Source organism: Triticum aestivum, chromosome 2A (genome assembly GCF_018294505.1).
Source record: "Triticum aestivum cultivar Chinese Spring chromosome 2A, IWGSC CS RefSeq v2.1, whole genome shotgun sequence".
Taxonomy (NCBI): domain Eukaryota; kingdom Viridiplantae; phylum Streptophyta; class Magnoliopsida; order Poales; family Poaceae; genus Triticum; species Triticum aestivum.
In genome coordinates this window covers 27,929,038-27,948,432 of record NC_057797.1, presented here as the reverse complement: position 1 = coordinate 27,948,432, position 19,395 = coordinate 27,929,038, and the positions used below count along the sequence as shown (strand labels likewise).

Sequence of the window (19,395 nt, the reverse complement as noted above, 5' to 3'; positions counted from 1 at the left end):
CACTACGGCCAGCCTCCTCCGTCCGCCACCCCATCCTCCACCTTGTCGGAGCCGCTACCCCTACCCCGCCGTCCACTGCAAGAGATGGACGTCTCTCATCCACGGCGCTGGACCGGCATCCTTTCATCGCCTCCTCTCGCTTCATCGGCGCCATTGTCCACCTTGTCGTTGCCGCTCCTACGACCGCCTCGTCCACGGCAACAGGATATATCCCCCGACCCGGCCGTCTGCCGTCTAAAGTCTTCTTCCCTGCCGCCGACAGCCATCGCACCCGCAGCACCCTCAATGTATCAGCATAGGCCTACACGGCGTCGCAAGAGAGGTGGTACTCTTCCATATGTGCTTAATTTATTGATCTCACCCGGAAAATAGATCGTAATTTGTTTACTGTACTTTTCTTGTCCATACCAAATCGTAGTGGCTATTTGAAAGCAAACATTGGTTGCGAAGTAGCTGTGTCCGGTTTGCACCTTCAGATCCGCCATGGCACGGGCACTATACTCGTAAAGCTTATGGTTTCCCCCCTTTATATTCACTACCATCATCGTAGGTGCTTCGTGTCGTGCTAGCACTGCTCCTCAAGACCTCAACCCAAAGCTTACGTGTTGAAATACGAATCTGATATGATGCTCATATCACTAAAACAGAGAACGTTTAATTGGTCACCTAATGTTCCTATATTCGTTTTGAAAAGCATGTGCGCCACCCACTGGTCTAGCTAGTTCCACTTTTCTGATTTTTCTCTTCATGCTTAGGGTTTTCCCCTTTTATCTACTCTACTATGATCTGCGTAGGTGCTTTCTGTCGTACTAGCATTACTCCACCCTTCAAGCTAAACAACACAACACTCAGAATTCGAAAGCTTAGTTGTTCAAATATGATTGTGATATGATACTGATATTAGTTAACCAACACATGTAATTGGTTAGCTAAAGGTCCCACTTGAGTTTCCAAATGCATGTCGCGACATATAGAGAGACAGCATAATTGCATTTCATTGTCACTTGTTGACCGTACTTTCTTGTCCATACCAAATCTTAGTTGTTATTTCAAAGCAAACATCGGTTGCTAACTACCCTTTGCACGGATTGCAGCTTCAGATCTGCCATCCCACTGCCACGGTCAACATTGTACTCATCATGCTTATGTTTTCCCCATTTTATGATGACCACAATCAGCCTACGTGGTTCGTGTTGTAATAGCATTGCTCCACCCATCGATCTAAACAAGCTTAGTTGTACAAATTCATATCTGATATTATTGCTGATATTAGTAAAACTGAGAGATGTTTAATTGGTTAGCTAAATGTTCCTACTTTAGTTTCGAAATACATGTGAGCCACATATGGAGAGGCCGGAAAGAATAGTATTTATCTATGCGCTCTGGTTCATCATGGGTGGCCAACCGACATTGTATTAAAAGACTTGTAATATCTTCAATCTGCTTGCTCTTCTGCTCTTCTTTAATATGATACTCTTCTCTTGCGGTCGACTAGTCAGGTCGAGTTGTTCTCCCTTAGTATATTTTGAATCTGTCAGGTCAGGTCAACTTGTTCTTCTTTACTATATGTTGAAGTTATCATCTGCGAAGTGTCATCACTTCTGGAGCTCTCATATTTTGAGTAGTAGGCCACATTATATTAATGCACACAACAAATTACAGGATGCATGGGATCTTTTAAAAGAATTGCAGAGATAGCAAAAGGGGGTTTATAGGGAGGCAGTATTGGATTAGAATCACTTCTGCATTACAAAGAAAATCTCACTTGTTTTTATGTTTTCATGCATGTCAGATATTGAACATTATCAAAATGAATATGAGAATGGGCGCATGAGAGGAATATTGCGAAATGATCCACTGCCTAACAAACTTGGCATGGTGGAGGATGGCCTATCTTATTCACCCATCAAGGTGCTTGCTCTAACTTTGCAAAGTTGTATTGGTCGCACATAATTTGCTTCTGACCTCTTGCATTACTTCTACTTTGTTACACCATCTGCTTAGTTTAAGCATCATATCTGAGTATATGTCATACCTATCCATTTTCCGTACCTATTCCATGTGTCGTCACACTATGTTTTTCCAGTCAAATGTTGTTCTTTCGTAATAGGTGTCCAAAAGGAAGAGGGTGAGTGCAGGTCGCCAAGGTGTACAAACTAGGTATTTGGAAAAGGTAGTGATACCTATTAAATCAAATAGACCAGCAGCCACAGAAAACACAGGCCCAACTGTACCACACTTTACCCCTAGTCCAGTGGCCAAACCCCTATTAGAACTTCTGGGAGCCCAGCGTCAGGTACTGTCTATGATATCAATTCAAAATTTGAACTCCTAAATTTCTGCTTGTGCCTTACCTTCTCTCTTGTATGAAAACTAATTTCAAATGAATCTCCTTGCTCAAAGGATCATACAATCTCAAAACAATAATGGGCACTACATTGCTCTTGTCAGTACCTCTCTCCCTTTTGCCTTGTAACGCTATACTTAATTAATTGCTATTCGATTATGTATCATCAGTCTGCACCTGAGCTTCATTATCCTCTGTTTCTTCCAATATTATTTGATCTATATTTACTCTTTGCAAAATGTAGAATAATGGCAACGCTTATAAAGAATTTTCTTTGGGGAATTTATTGAATTATCCTTCCATCAACATGGAGAAGGGCTTTGTCCAGCCCGTGTTAACATGTAATGTAAGTTCATCCTTCTCAAGCCTTCAAACTTTGTTCTAGTATAGATTTGGATAGGCATCATTTCCTCCAGTGTTGTTTGCTTTGCTGTTTACATCTGATTGGATGTTTGCAACAACTACCAGTTTCAAATTGTAGTTGTAAAAACATGTTCCTTATGCAGAACAGATCCATTTATTTGCTTATATAATTGTGAAACCTATTACGTGTCTCCTTGTTTCTCTTTCAGACTCGTATCTCTTACGCCAGGCAGAACTTTAGGGAAGATAGTGAGCCAAACCATCTTGAGGACAGCGAGATGACCCCAAGGTCCTGTCTTGATGAAGACAGTGAGTTGAAGCTACTCACCAGCAGGTGTGAGACAACCTTTGTGTAGTCGCTGCCTCAATCAGTTCGACTTCTTCAGTCTCGACTTAAAGCAGAAAGGCTTGCTTCAGCTCAGCTCCAACTTGAAGTCAAAGATGCAATGAAGATGTCAGAGGACTGCCGTGCGCACCATCATGCCTTAAATCTAGTGTTGATGCATCTATCGTTGACACAACTGAGGTCTACTCAGCTTCTTCAGTTGTTTGGGGGGGGACCTGGCCAGGCCTAGTGCCTTCTGAAGTGCTCTCAGTTTAGTATATTCTTTTGTCGGCGCGTTTATTTGCACTGGTGGCGAACTTTGATGCCCAGTGGATGTAATATGTGTGATAGCCGTGATAGCCTAGCGTAAGTTGCTTGCTTATTTATTTCCTTGTTGTCTTGTTTATTTGTTTGCTTCTAGTCATTGTAGTTCTTTTTCCGCGGTTTGCTAGTGGCTGCAATAACCTATTTTTTAAAACTATAACACAATAACCATGGGCTAATATTTACTGTAGTGACACTGGGCCTCCTATGGGCCGTACAAATAGTGGGCCTTCTACGGGCCGTAGAAACAATGGGCCTTCTACGGGACGTATCATCAATGGGCCTTATACGGGCAGTATGATCGATGGCCAAACATGGGCCAAACAGCCCGCATTCTGGTTGTAAATGGGCTAGAGTTGGAATCGTCCATTCATGGGCCGACCATAATGGACCATCGTTAATAGGCCGTATTTGATGACGCTATGAAAACGGCCCAACATATTAACGGACCACAAACGGGCCGACTGTAACCACGGGCCGAATTTGGACCACAAGCAGGAAATGACAGTAACGGGCCATAAGTAAAAGAATGCTGGAAAATAGCCCAAGAATAAATGGGCTCTGAGAAGGCCGAAAGATAACGTGGGCTGGAAACGGCCCAACGGAATAACGGGCCGTTAATGGGTATAAAGTGATACACTGTTCTTTACGGGCTAGTTTCACCATGGGCCGTTAATGGGTGTAAAGTGATACACTGTTCATTACGGGCCAGTTTCACCACGGGCCGTTAATAGGCCAAGAGTTACATAGGGCCTTATTTGGGCCGAAAGACGTCATGGGCCATACATGGGACAGAAGTGAAAACGGGCCGGAATCATATTGGATGGCCCAGATGACGCTACTGGGCCTAATTTGAATAGGGCGTAATGGGCCTTGCGTTAGCGGGTTGTAAATGGGCTATATGCGAACATGCCGTTAACATGCTTTCCATGGGCCGGCCCGCCACCTTTTGACCAAGTCAAACAGGCTAGCCTTTTCACAAGAATGGGCCTCTGTTGGGCCGTGCCACGTGTCGACGTATCATAGGCGGCTTCTGTCCAAAGATGACTAAAACTCCATTCTCCGGAACAATGGAGCGAGCAACAGAGTTATTGGAAATCATACATACTGATGTATGTGGTCCAATGAAAATTGAAGCTCGCAGCGGATATCGTTATTTTCTCACCTTCACAGATGATTTGAGTAGATATGGGTATATCTACTTGATGAAGCATAAGTCTGAAACATTTGAAATGTTTAAAGAATTTCAGAGTGAAGTGGAAAATCATCATAACAAGAAAATCAAGTTTGTACGATCTGATCGTGTAGGCGAATATTTGAGTTATGAGTTTGGACTTCATTTGAAACAATGTGGAATAGTCTCGCAACTCACGCCACCTGGAACACCACAGCGTAATGGTGTGTACGAACGTCGTAATCGTACTTTACTAGATATGGTACGATCTATGATGTATCTCACTGATTTACAGCTATCATTTTGGGGTTACGCTTTAGAGACAGCCACATTCACACTAAATAGGGCAAAATCTAAATCCGTCGAGACGACACCTTATGAACTGTGGTTTGGCAAGAAACCCAAGTTGTCGTTTCTTAAAGTTTGGGGCTGCGATGCTTATGTGAAAAAGCTTCAACCTGATAAGCTCGAACCCAAATCAGAGAAATGTGTCGTCATAGGATACCCAAAGGAGACTGTTGGGTACACGTTCTATCACAGATCCGAAGGCAAGATATTCGTTGCTAAGAATGGATCCTTTCTAGAGAAGGAGTTTCTCTCGAAAGATGTGAGTGGGAGGAAAGTAGAACTTGACGAGATAATTGTACCTTCTCCCTTATTGGAAAATAGTTCATCACTGAAATCAGTTCCAGTGATTCCTACACTAGTAAGTGAGGAAGCTAATGATGATGATCATGAAACTTCTGATCAAGTTACTACCGAACCTCGTAGGTCAAGTTACTACCATAGAAAAGGCCAGCCCGTTGATGATACGGCCCGTTGAAGGCCCATTGTTTCTACGGCCCGTAGAAGGCCCATTGTTTCTATAGCCCGTAGAAGGCCCACTATTTCTACGGCCCATAGAAGGCGCATTGTTTCTACAGCCCGTAGAAGGCCCACTATTTCTACGGCCTATAGGAGGCCCAGTGTCACTACAGTAAATATTAGCCCATGGTTATTGTGTCATAGTTTTAAAAAATAGGTTATTGCAGCCACTAGCAAACCGCTGAAAAAGAACTGCACTGACTACAAGCAAACAAATAAGCAAGACAACAAGGAAATAAATAAGCAAGCAACTTACACTAGGCTATCATGGCTATTACACATATTACATCCACTGGGCATCAAAGTTCGCCACCAGTGCAAATATAGGGAACACAACAGCATATCAATGCCGCAGCAAAACAAGTCCAGAACTGAAACCACTTCAGAAGAGCTCAAGAAACAATATCCTGGGTACCCATAATGCTGGCAAGATGCTTAGCAAGCTTATTAACTTTCTCTTGTTTGGCGCTTAAGTCCTCAGTCCTTCGGCTTCCTGTCACATAACATCTGATCGATGTTTTTCAACTTGAAGTTGAGACTCAAGAAGGCGAACTGATTCAGGCAACGAGTTCGAAGAGCTGGTGCCAGCAGTGGTAGCCAGTAACTCGAACACTACATCAATACAGGACTTTGGGGTTGTCTCAGTGTCTTAAATATAGTTTTTATCAGTTTTCTTGGAGACCAACAGGGATGTCTCACTATCTTGAACCTTATCTGCATTACTTCCTTTACCATTGCGTAACAGGGTACTCTTCTCCAATATTTTATCCGCGTTCTAAACGAGAAACAAACAAACACATCTCAGGTTTACAATCTAGTATATGAAACTCATTTTGGTAAACCAGTTCAGTAGTAAGGTGGACAGGATAACAGCATGAAACAAACATATATCTATGTAGTATGGTCACTGTATGGTCTATATCATTCTAGTTTATGTTGCCAAAATCAAGATAGATACAGTTCGAATCATATCTATTTAAGACAAAGCAGCATAGACAGAATATAAGTGTGGGAAAATACACATCAATAACAACAATTGTAATGTGCATGGCATGAGAACATAACTGTTTATTCAATTGAAACTGAAATCAACATAGAGCAGGTTACAACAGCAAACAGCCAAACACGTTGAAGAAACAGGTTTAAAACATACCTTTTGCGCCATTGGAGTTTCAATTGCATCCTTCAAATTTGAAATTAGTTGGTATCAGTAAATACAGTGATGCAAGAGCAAAGTAATATGAACCATAGCTACGGAACCTGACCTGAGAACAAGTCTTCTTCTGCTTTAAGCGTTGACTTCGGGTTTGGAGTGGTGGTCCTCGTGATTTGGGCACTGCAGTTGCCTTACTAACTGCTCATGTTTGGGTGCTCTGTGGTGGATACGGTGTTGTGTCAACGGGAACTGGGTGTCTATCTGCTGGGGTTGGGGTTAGAAGGGGTGTAGCTGGTTCTCTATCCAACTGGGTAGGGGTATAATCTGCATGAGTGCGGGTTATGTGTGGTGGGGCTGGTTCTTGGGCAAGTACACCCGTGGTTCTATCTGCATCGACAAGTACCACGATCTTTTCTGAAGACCGTGTTTTTACTCCCACAGATACTGCCATCACTCCCTCCAATTGAAATGGCTGATAAACAAGAAAAGTAATTGAATGTACAGACATTGTAAGATAGACAGGTGCAATGGATAGTAGGGAAGAAAACAGGGCATGAAATAATGCACATTTATTTGTCTAAGCAAACAGAATAGCAGGACATAATTTCACATATATGATGGCTAATTAAACAGGATAGCATGACACAATTTCACATGTATGATGGCTAACTAAACAGGATAGAATGACATACTTCAAAATATGATGACTATGTAAATAGGATGACGTGATATAACTATATGATGTGTTTATTAAAGTGGTTGGCATGCCATAAATCACAAACATGCCGTCGATGGAAACATGATGGCATGATATAATTCACGGATAGAATGACATAATTTCAAATATGGTGACTATGTAAACAGGATGAGATGATATAACTATATTGTGTCTTTAGAAAATGGGTTGGCATGCCATAATTCAGATACATGTTGTCTATGTAAACATGATGGCATGACATAATCCAAATATATGATTTATATACTAAGGAAGTGAGCAGAGGGCAATCACATATATGATGTGTCAACTAAGGAGATGACATTCAATATTGTGTATATGATGTAAAAACTAAGTATTGCAATACAACATATGCATTATATGAGTAATATAACCTTGCCAAGTTTGAGCATACACCTAAGGGGGATAATAGGACTGATCATCTGCCTCTGAATCCTCCTCTGAAGAGCTATTTGTAACCAGCAAGATATCTGCTTCAGCATGTAGCATTGTCTGCTCTGAAGACCTTGTTTTCACTCCAGATTTCTCCATCACCAATTTAAATGGCTGATGCACAGGAAGAGCAGTTGAATATACAAACAGTTTCGACAAAAGCAATGAGAAATACAAAAAAAGTATGGCATGATATAATTCACATATATGACGCTTGCCTAAACAGCATGGCATTGCATAATTCACATACATAGTGCCTTGCAACAAGATAACATTGCATAATTCACATATATAATGTCTTGCAACAAGATGGCATTGCATAATTCACATATATGGTAATTAGACACTAAACAGGTGGCATTCATACAAAGCATGTCTAAACTAAGCAAATGACATAGCAATGCAAGATACCATATGCACGATATGAGCAACATAACCCTGCCAAGTTAGGGCATGCACCTTGGGGGGGGGGGGGGGGAATATGACTGGTCATCTGTCTCTGAATCCTCCTCTGAGGAGCTATCGGTAACCAGCAAGACATGCGCTTCATCAGATAGCATTGTCTGCTCTGAAGACCTTGTTTCCACTCTAGATTTTTCCATGACCGTGTCGAATGGCTGATGCACAGGAAGAGTAATTGAATGTACTAAAATTGTTGACAAATTTAACATGTAATAAAAAATGATGGCATGATATAATTCACATATAAGATGACTGGCTAACCAGGGTGGCATTGCAAAATTCACATACATGATGCCTGGCTAGACAAGATGGCATTGCATGATTCACATATACGATAAAGAAAATAAACAGATGACATTAACACAAAGCATGTCTAAACTAAGAAGATGACATCTTTAATGTATACAGTAAGCAATGCAAGGCACCATATGCATGATATTACCAACATCAGCATGCCAAGTTAGAGCGAAGACCTCATGGGGTAAATAGGAGTGGTCTTCTCCTTCTGAATCCCCCTCAGAACAGTTATCTTCCTCTTGATTACGATCCAAAATGGGTGGAGGGGGGCTGCCTTTGCGCCCACCATGGAACGATGTCTGCATGAGATTTTATTGACACGCAAGGCTCGTCTCTTTTGCTCTACATGCTCAGTTCCATTGTGTACAATAACTGGCATGCATAGGAATAAAATATAGTGAGATTATGTAAGGAGTGCATGCACAAATCCAGAGTGATGGTAACAAACTGTGGATAGACCCAAAACCAATGATAGCAGGCAGATAATAGCTTTATTTAAAAAATATACATAATGGATCCTTTAATGTTTGTTTGCACCCAACATGAAACTCATAGTAGACACCGAAGATTAACCAGATAGTAGACAGATAGTACTAATTGTTGCCCCAATATGTACCCCACAACCATTTAAAAACTCAAGTTTCAGCATTAGTTTGGACCTGACTCGGAGTCTAATAGGTGAACACGACGATAATGTAGCATGTCATCATATTAAGCGACGCATAACGTAAGCAGACACGGAAGAGTGCGACCTCTCTTGCGGACCCGTGTAGTCCTCAAGGTCACGTGCTCAGTTGATGATGGTAATGCAGTTGTCATGGCTGCCGGTGGCGGGGAAGAAGATCTGAGGTGGCGAAAGACAGTCTGAAGAGCGGATCCCTGCTGTGGTGAACCCTTCCATCGTTGGAGCAGCTGAGCTGGGGTGGAACACAGCGCCGCAGGACACTACTAGGAAAATGCTTATACGTAGAACTTTACTAGTAGCGCTTGGTACAAAACGCACTGCTGGTATTAATTAGCAGTAGCATGTGTTGTTTTGGGCAGCGCTAGTAGTAAATGTGCCACACCATATCCCCAGATTAAGACATAGTAGCAGCGTGGGTGCTAAACCCAAGGCTACTGGTAAAAACATATCTGTAGCGCCTGGTGGGCAAAACATGCTATTGCTATTTTTTCTGTGTGTAAACTTATGGGCCCCTATCCATTCCCCCGATCCACTCCCACCTGACCAAACTATCGTGAATCCCTAGAAAAAACTCTCTGGCGAACCTCACCCCCACCCCTTCTCCGCCGCCACCACCCACACCACCCGGTTCCGGCGAGCTTCGGCCGGAAGCGGAGCATTCACCGGAACCAGAATCATGTGCGTTCGCCGCACCGGTAGGGGTGGGAGGCGGCCCTCTCTCCCTCGCCCTCTCCGCTTCCAGCTCGGCCTCCTTCCTCCTCCACGCCGGCGGCGACTCCCTGCAGCGTGGGAGGCTCAGGTTTAGTCTTTCGCCCCGCCCCGATGCTGCGCTGCTGCTCCCCTCCCGCCCAACCAACGCCGACGCCGATGGACCGGGAAGAAGGTAAGGCGACGGCGAGCCTACCGGATTTGGGAGCGACTGTGGCTAATTCTGGGGACGATTCCCGTTGATGTGTAGTGACGGAGTTCCTGGGCTCCTCCTGCAGTGCCTCCCCGGCTCTTCCATCCGTAGGATTGCCGAGACCGTCCAGGTCAAGCACTAGGTGAGTCGCGCCGTCCCCCGTCCGAGCGCTGTAGTCGGCCCGCCGTGTTTGCCTACTTCAGGCGAGCGCAGCCTAAATCTGGCTTGCGTCAGCTCAGAGTACTCTCTATTGTTAGCTTACTGAATTACTGAGGATGCTCTCTGTGTCAGTCATGATTTATAGTTCACTGTACTTCATATCGCGCACATGATTCTGTGTGCAGCTCACTGACCACGACCGATTTACTAGTCTGTAGTCTGTACTGGCACTGCACTTAAGTGCGTACTCATTAACTATATGATGTTTAGCCCTTGACTCTTCGGTGTGTGCCCTTATCTGGAATGGTGGTGATTTTGTATTCACTGATTGTGTGGTCTGGGATCAAAGTTGATTTTTGCATTTTTTTTTTTCATGCTGGCATTTTGCAGAACCTGGGGATTATATGGCTCGTGAAGGTGAACCTGTAGATGGCCTTTGCATCATATTGGATGGGCAGGTATTAGTCATGCTAGTTCTTGCTTCACTTATTCACAGAGACACCTTTCTTTGACAGATTTGCAGAGTTCATTATAATGTTGTTGTTCACTATGAAAGGGCACTACAAGGAAAAAGCCTATAGATAGAGCAATAGTAGTTTTATTGGACTATTCAAGTGTCAACTCTTCTTATAGATATCTTCATATTTAATATGTTGAGTTTGTAAAAACTTTATTAACAAATAGCTGCAGTTGTTGTGCAGATGGAAATAGTTAGGCTCTTTTACATTGTAGGAAATTCTGACATGAGCTTGTCCTCATGGAAAAATCATCCGTACTGTAGACATCTCTATTCAAACTCCTGCAAAATTCGCAAGTACTACTTTGAAAGGTCATTCTGACACATTCATGTGTTTTTGTTTGGTCAACAACCTATGACATCCCAACTCCACATTTTTCTTATGTCTATTTCTGTAGAATTTGCATCCCAGTTAGGCTCTTAAGGTTTATAAGCACATACCTACAATTCTGTACTATGCAATTCATTACTATCAAACATGGAAATATAAGGAATTGGTGGAAGTTCAAAGTTCCAGCAGTGTCTTAAAACAATTTGACTGGAAATTATCTGTTAGAAGATAGTCCTGGAGTCATAAGCATTCCTACAAGAAGAGAAAAAAGAACTTAACATGCCTTCATGGCCCTGGTGGATTTGTTGAGAACCATGAGAGGGTCCCAAAATGGCTGGCACGAGCCCACGGACCTATGTGCCTTTGGGATCGAGGCTGTGTACAAAGATGTACACGGGGTCATGTTTGGACACGAGAAAAGCTCTTACGACAGAAGGTGTGGAAAGGTGGAAAATCTATTTGCATGCATGTGTCTGCCTCTTGTGGCAACAAGGTTCAACCTTAATCTATTTTTTCCACATAACTATTGCTTGAGTTGTGCGTGTTTACTTACACTGATTCAATTCATTTATCTTGATCTTGATTGAAAACACATCACATATTTCTTTTCTAAGACACAAACTTGTCTTTTTCATTGCTAAGCCTCTAGGCTCTTATGCAGCAGCAACCATTGATTTCGGTTTCAGCTCATCAACCGGTTGACCTTCTTGTGCAGGACAAGGGTTCCATGGTACAACAGCAGAACGAAGACCATGATTCAATCAAGTGCATGCTCCATCAACACAAGGTACTAAAATCCAACCCAGCTCTTTCTTGTATTGTAGCACATACATCAACAGTCCATTACTAATACCATTGCTGCCCCCAAATCACGAGCGTTGTGATAATGTCATGTATAGTGCAGATTTTTGTTCTTAGCTTAGCACTCTTGTTAAAGCAATGTCATGGAAAGCTCCTCTTGTTTCATATGTTTGATTTGGTAGCCCTCTCTTGATGCATAAGTGATAGGCTTTGTTTACTCCCTGATTTTTAGTATTATGATGGATGGATGGATGGTTTGTGATGCCACATTTGTAGCTGAGCTCATTCATATAGGACAGCAGCCTACTACTACTACTTCTCTCAGTAGGAGCTCATTCATATATCTTTTAACGGTATCGCTTATCTAAGTTTGTAAGAAGATATATGTAAGTACTAATCTAGCACTACACCACAACACTGATATAAGGACAGAAAAACTGCCGGGAAAAAAAGCTTATAAGGGCAGACAATCTGCCGGGATAGCGTTTCTCCCGGCAAATAGAACCGCCATGAGAACGGCTGCCGGGGATTAGTTGTCCCGGCAGATAAACTTCTCCCGGCAGTTTCTCTGCCCTGGCCCTTATATTTGCCGGCAGTTTGTTTTCTCCCGGCAGATTGGTCAAGGCCATGAAACTACAATTGCCGGCAGTTTAGCTGCCTGCACATGCATGTTCTCCCGGCAGTTATGATGCCAAAACTTCAATTTCACTAGCAAACTATTGTAGGCATCCCTGATGTAATATCCATTCATTACGTTAAGCAATCAGGACACCTCACACAATTTATACATACACTTCAAAGTAACATATAGGCCTCATCGGAAACCTTAAACTTCATTCCATGAATATAAGAACATATATAAGCAGATTGTGCCACAAAAGGAGTACATACATGTTTCTAGATAGATGTGCCACACAACCAAAATGAAGTAGTTCCACAAAGGGAGACGTGTATATGTTTCTAAATGTGTCACGCAACCAAAATGGCCATATAGTGGCCTATGTGCCAAAACGACCACCAAAATGAGCTGAACTTCCCAATGTCTCCAGGTTCAACAAACAAGGCGCATTACATTATCACTCCACCAACTTAATAGTAGATCTTGCAAACCATCAGCAGCTTGTAGATCATCCAAATCTCCATCAAGTAGTGCATCTTTGGGAAACCTGCAACAGACCGGAAACTCAAAATGGAGCTCTCATAGCACAATAAACCTGGTGTAAGTTGTAACATACATGAACATGCAACTAGTACTGGACAATAAAAATGCAATTTTTACATCACATAAGGACAAGTGTTCTAATGCCTTCTTTGTTTGCCTTGCTATTGGGCGTTGGCTGTAGCAGCACACGCTGTGAAATTATTCAGTACATGGAGTTTGAATGAAGGCTAATGTTGTACACAGATCGTTCATTGGAGATGAAAAGGATTTGAATCAGGCTAACGTACACAGCTCATTCCATTCCAGTTATAGTAACAAAACAGTAAAAAGTTATAATTTGATATTCTTGTAGTTCCAAACTTGTTTATAGTAACCTAAAGGTTGAGGTTATGACATACCCTGAAGACAAGAACCCAACTTGTTAGGCATACAAATAAGCCACCAACAATAAATGCCATTTCATCCAAATAATGTGCTTGTAACAGGATAAAATGTTTGCCACGGTCACCTTTCGCAAAACTGCTACTCGACTAAAATGGTTGCAGAGACCTCTAGCTTGATTTGATGCGCCTTAGATGGTTCCTTCTCCCTCTGGATGATATGGCTGCAGAAGAAAGCAAAGTGAAAAGGATTGGTTCATTCTGTAAAATTGTGACAAGGACACCTTCAAGTTTACACTCACATTTTCTTCACTAATCTCCGGTAGAACTGGAGTTCAAGTTTGTCCAACACAAGGTAGAGACCGCATTTTAGTAACCCTGCAAGAGAAATAAGCAATCAGTGTCCATGCAAAACAATCAGTGTCCCTGTACAAAAATGTAGGACGCTATCAGTGACAGCAGAGGGCCGAATCTTTTTCAGCACACAAATATGTGAACTTAGTTGTCTTCATGTCTATCAAGGGCTTGCTTAAGAAGCCTGAGATCTGCTATCCTAAGTGAAGTCACAATATCTGGATACTGGAAGGTTAAATTACCATTTGTACAAAACAAAATGGTTACGGGGATCAGGTCAAAAAAAATGGTTACAGGGAAATCATTAGGTGGGCTATTTCATTTTTCCTCTGTATTCCCATTTCGCCTAACTTTGTTGTTTACTAAAATGGATACAGATTAAAATGGACTAAAATGGTGCAGGTTCCTGTATATAGGTTGTGAATCAGATCACAATTGTAATTATCTAGAGCATATAGTTGCGAACGAGGTATAAAAATATGTTTAGTTGTGGAATCAGACCCATTTTGTTGCAACATTTTTGTATTTTATTTGTATTTAGTAAAAGATGGACAAATTGATACATAATACATTCAGAAACAATTCAAGTCAGTAGCATTAACAAAAAAAAAAGGGCACCCGGTGCATGTAGCTCCCACTTGCGCAGGGTCCGACCACTTTGAGTTCAAGTGAGTTGATAATAAAATAAGGAGGAATCCATGTGACAAAACTGTAGTTAGGCATATCCTAAGAATATATTGGAAGAATAAGTGCACAAACACAGCTAGGAGCTTTGCATTGAGAAATCATGTAGCTGCTTGATCTCATAAATGCTCCTCTTAAAATTATACTTGCTTTCTCCCATGTCCTTAAGCACACTGAATGTCTTATATTCATCAGAAACAATTATGTATTACTATGGCATCGGGAATGGAAATAGGAAGAGCAACAAACACAGGAAGAGAAATCAATTCAAAACATTCAGAAATGGATGCTAAGCTAAAGTCGACCGGCAAGAGCAACATACTGAAAACTGCAGTAACTAAGATCATATAATAACTTGAGATAAAGTTTCTCACTCATATTAACAATCTGCATGAGATTACTTTATTACATAAGTTGACTTAGAGATATATTGTACTGTTACTAGTGCAGAATATTGTTTTGACAAAGTCCATGTAGTTAAAGGCATATAGAAATCTAAATATTATGATGTGCACAGTGGAACACAGAATTCTACCATTTTGGTGAAAACAGATTTAACCGGCAATGTGTTGACTTTTATCAATGTACAGAATCCATTGCTATTGGACATTTTGGTGTAACTCAAATGCTCCATTAAGCTTGCATAGATTTGGTTAACAACGCTTTTAAAGTGTGAGTAAAAATCTATGAAAGAAGGACTATAAACACTATTGGACATGATATTGAGAAATCTGGGAAGTTGCTACAACTCTACCATCAAATATATAGGAAATATTCAAAGTCTAGGCCTCATACACTTTGCTTAATGTTGGAAGGCATAATGATTTGATATGACATGCAGATACTCATAGTCTTAGCCTTTATTTCTGAGAAATAAAATAAGAAATGCATACCACCCCTACAGAACACATAAAACTGCTTCGCCAGTCTTAGAGCAATGTGAAGCAGAAAAATCAATTAACTGATACTTGAAATGAACAAAGTGTATTATCTACAATACTTGTAATCTTCAGTACACCATCAAAACAAACCTATTTATTGTTTGCTAACCAGGAGCGGAGCTTTGTTGGGGCCAAACAAATCTGCACCCAGGTTCTTGGCACTTTTAATTTTACCTATGCACCAAAGCACAGCCCACTAAGAATACGATCGATCCATGTAGCTGGCACGAGCATGTAGCAGCACGCTATTTCTCATGGCCGCAGCAGGCAGCGGCACACTAGGCCTAGCACCAGCCGCTCACCGGCATCCCACGCAGATCTGGCATCGAACAACCAGGGGCCGGCCGAAACGCACGCCCCACAAACTCCACTCCCCTGTCACCTCCGACTCACCATAAAGGAAACCACTCCATCTAATTTCCCTGCAACTATGATTCAGCAAGAGATAACAGGTAATCTAATTTCTTTTCCCAAATTCTGAGTTCAACGAAGGAGTTACATACAGATTATCCATATGCTTATTCTGTCCATCATACTGTCCTGGATAGATAGCCTGGTTGTTCCACTCAATTGAGGACATGAATTAGATGCAAATAGTACTGCACTGTACATCTAATTTTCCTGTAATCGCTTCATTAGATAGATAGCCTGAGTGTTCACCCAATTGTTATGAACATCTTAAATATCAGAACATATATTTTGCAGCCATAAGCATTTATAAGCAAGCTCACTCACAATTTATGAATTGATATATACATATATGCTCACTCCACCTTGTAATCCTGTATTATGTACTAATGCCTATGACTCAGAATCTCAAACAAAAAACCTGTGCACCGTTTGCCTGGCCCGCCCAATATATTCTTTGAAGCCCCGCCACTTTTGCTAACCTTCAAGTTTTACCAATTTCAGGCTTGGATGATCCTTGATGACCAGCGTTGTTTTGAGGAACCCTTCCCAGATTAACTAATAGACTATATACATAGATTTTAGAGATACACACCAATTTCTGCAGTGATCTAGGAAATATCACCTGTCAAATTCTCGCAGTTGGAGCAAGAAGTAGAGGAGTCAGCGCTATCCAGGGAAAGGCAGAGCTGCTCGCGAGGAGTTGACGCTCCCCTGCCTGGGGTAAAGGACGTAGAGGAGGGGTCCCCGCTTGGTTCTTCGATGAAGCTTGTGGGGAGGAGGCCTGGTCGGGGATGAAGCTCCCGAGATGGGTGGTGGTGGTCACCGCGTGCGGTCTGGAGTGGCGGCTCGGTGGCGCCGCTCTGGAGTGGTTCGGGAGGGGGGACGACGGCAGCGGTCTGGGTGGAGGGCGGCCGCCGGCTTGGATCTGGAGTGGTTAGTGGCTGCAGTCAATTCGGTGCTTGGAGCCGCCGCTCTGGAGTGGTTGGGGGCGACGGCAACAGTGCTCCGGGTGGAGGGCGTTCGGCGGCGGCGGGATGGTTAGGGCGGGTGGCACGGTGGGGGGCGACGGCGGCGGTGGTCTGGTTGGGGACGGCGGCGGCTGTGTCTGGTGGACGACACGAAGGATTTGGGGGCAGCGGCGCTATCTGATGGCGGGCCGGCGCGTCGGCGTCTTTTTTGGGCCAAAGTTTTGGCCACTCGCGCGCTTTCCCCTCATCGCGTGCACTTAGTAGGCCCGATATTTCGGCCTGGCGTCAAAGTCGATTCCCGGCAGATTATGGGTCGTGGTGTAGTTGTCTCGGCAACAGATGGGCCCTGAAGTGTACCGGCAGTGCATGTGTCGTCATTGTTCAAGTTCTCCCAGCAGTTTCTCTGCCCCAAGATGTTTGTAACGGCAGAAACAAATATCCCGGCAGTTGTTTTGCCCTTGATCGAGTATTTCTCCCGGCAGTTAATTACCCCCAATCAAGTGTTGTGGTGTAGTGTAGACTGGTATCCATGGTAACCATGTGCGTTCCTGGACTATTTAGTTTGAATAGCCAGTGAGGAATTAAGCATATATTTTCAGCATGAGCCCCTTTTAATTGCTACTCCCTCCGTCACATAATATAAGAATATTTTTGACACTATGGGACGGAGGAAGTAGATGAGAAGGAATCTTAACTTAATGGGTCTTGTGAATTGGAATAGACTACTCCCTCCGTCCCAAAATAAGTGTCTCAACTTTGTACTAACTTTAGTACAAAGTTGTCCTTAGGTTAAGACACTTATTTTGGGACGGAGGGAGTATTTGGTTGAACTGATGCAATTTGTGTACTAACAAGTTTTCACTTTCTCGACGTGGGCGCAGGGGTGATCGTCGCTGACTAGCACGGCCAGTGGGTGCTATGCTCTTCCACCACTCGAAGGCGGACTTCTTCGTGAAGCCCGGTGGCCAGGTCGCACGAATTATCGTCTAGGTGATTTCGATGCCGGAAGTCGCTAAGGTGGAGGACCTCGATGCCACCGTTCGAGGGAGGGAGGATTCGTGTCCACCGGCGTCTGAACTCCGAGCCTTGGTAGATACATCTAGAGAAGTGGTCTATTTAGGGTTGGTGGTAGACCACTAGAGAAGGTACCCACCTAACGATGATGGTTGTGTGTGTCTGATGTTAAATGGAATCTTGAGCTAGTTCTGTGACGTTGGTTTGGTTTGCACCGGGCGTATTACCATTTATGAATAATACATCAAATTTTTATTTTTTTAATTCCTAAATTGTTAGTAGTAGCGTGGGTCAAAAGTGAGGGCTACAAGTAGTTAGGTTAGTAGTAGTGTGGGTTTTAGGTTAGTAGTATAGCGGGTGTACACGCGCTACTACTAACTTTTTAGCTGTAGCGTGGGGTAAAAAACGCGCTACTGCTAAAAATTAGTTGTAGCGCCGTAGCAGTAGCGTGGGAACCCACGCTACTGGTATGCAAAAAACCCACGCTAGTGGTAGTGTTTTTCCTAGTAGTGGGAGCAGGACAAACCACATAAGGTTTTCTTTGACACATATCTGTAACAGAAGTAATTGAGTAAGAGCTTGTTTGAATTTGAGAATTCTAACAATGTAGGGATAGGAAATAGACAAGAATAGGATAGTAATGCACGTACTTGATAATGATAGTGTGAATACCAAAAGATGTAAGGTTGATAATGATAGTCCCACATACTTGTGGCACTGCCGCCTTGGTCACATTGGTGTCAAACGCATGAAGAAACTCCATGCAGATGGACTTTTGGAGTCTCTTGATTATGAATCATTTGACACATGCGAACCATGCCTCATGGGAAAAATGACCAAGACTCCGTTCTCCGGAACAATGGAGCGAGCGACCAACTTATTGGAAATCATACATACTGATGTGTGCGATCCAATGAGTGTTGAGGCTCGCGGTGGCTATCGTTATGTTCCCACCCTCACTGATGACTTGAGTAGATATGGGTATGTCTACTTAATGAAACACAAGTCTGAGACCTTTGAAAAGTTCAAGGAATTTCAGAGTGAGGTTGAGAATCGACGTGACAGGAAAATCAAGTTCTTGCGATCAGATCGTGGGGGAGAATATTTGAGTCATGAATTTGGCACACACTTAAGGAAATGTGGAATAGTTTCACAACTCACGCCGCCTGGAACACCTCAGCGTAATGGTGTGTCCGAATGTCGAAATCGCACTCTATTAGATATGGTGTGATCTATGATGTCTCTTACCGATCTACCGCTGTCATTTTGGGGCTATGCTTTAGAGACTGCCGCATTCACTTTAATAGGGCTCCGTCGAAATCCGTTGAGACGACACTGTATGAATTATGGTTTGGGAAGAAACCTAAGCTGTCATTTCTAAAAGTTTGGGGATGCGATGCTTACGTGAAGAAACTTCAACCTAAAAAGCTCGAACCCAAATCGAAAAATGCGTCTTCATAGGATACCCTAAAGAAACTATTGGGTATACCTTCTACCTCAGATCCGAAGGAAAGATCTTTGTTGCCAAGTATGGATCCTTCCTAGAGAAAGACTTTCTCTCAAAAGAAGTAAGTGGGAGGAAAGTAGAACTTGATGAAGTATTGCCT

General features: G+C 42.8%; 1 long non-coding RNA gene across 1 annotated transcript; it reads right to left on the bottom strand.

Moving 5' to 3' along the window:
* Positions 1–12,682: 12,682 nt before the first annotated feature.
* On the bottom strand, positions 12,683–16,955 carry LOC123187166 (uncharacterized). Its single transcript, XR_006493845.1, has 4 exons — positions 16,429–16,955; positions 13,719–13,794; positions 13,545–13,640; positions 12,683–13,040 (listed from the first exon to the last, which is right to left on the bottom strand). It is a non-coding gene; the product is annotated as an uncharacterized lncRNA (long non-coding RNA).
* Positions 16,956–19,395: the final 2,440 nt, after the last annotated feature.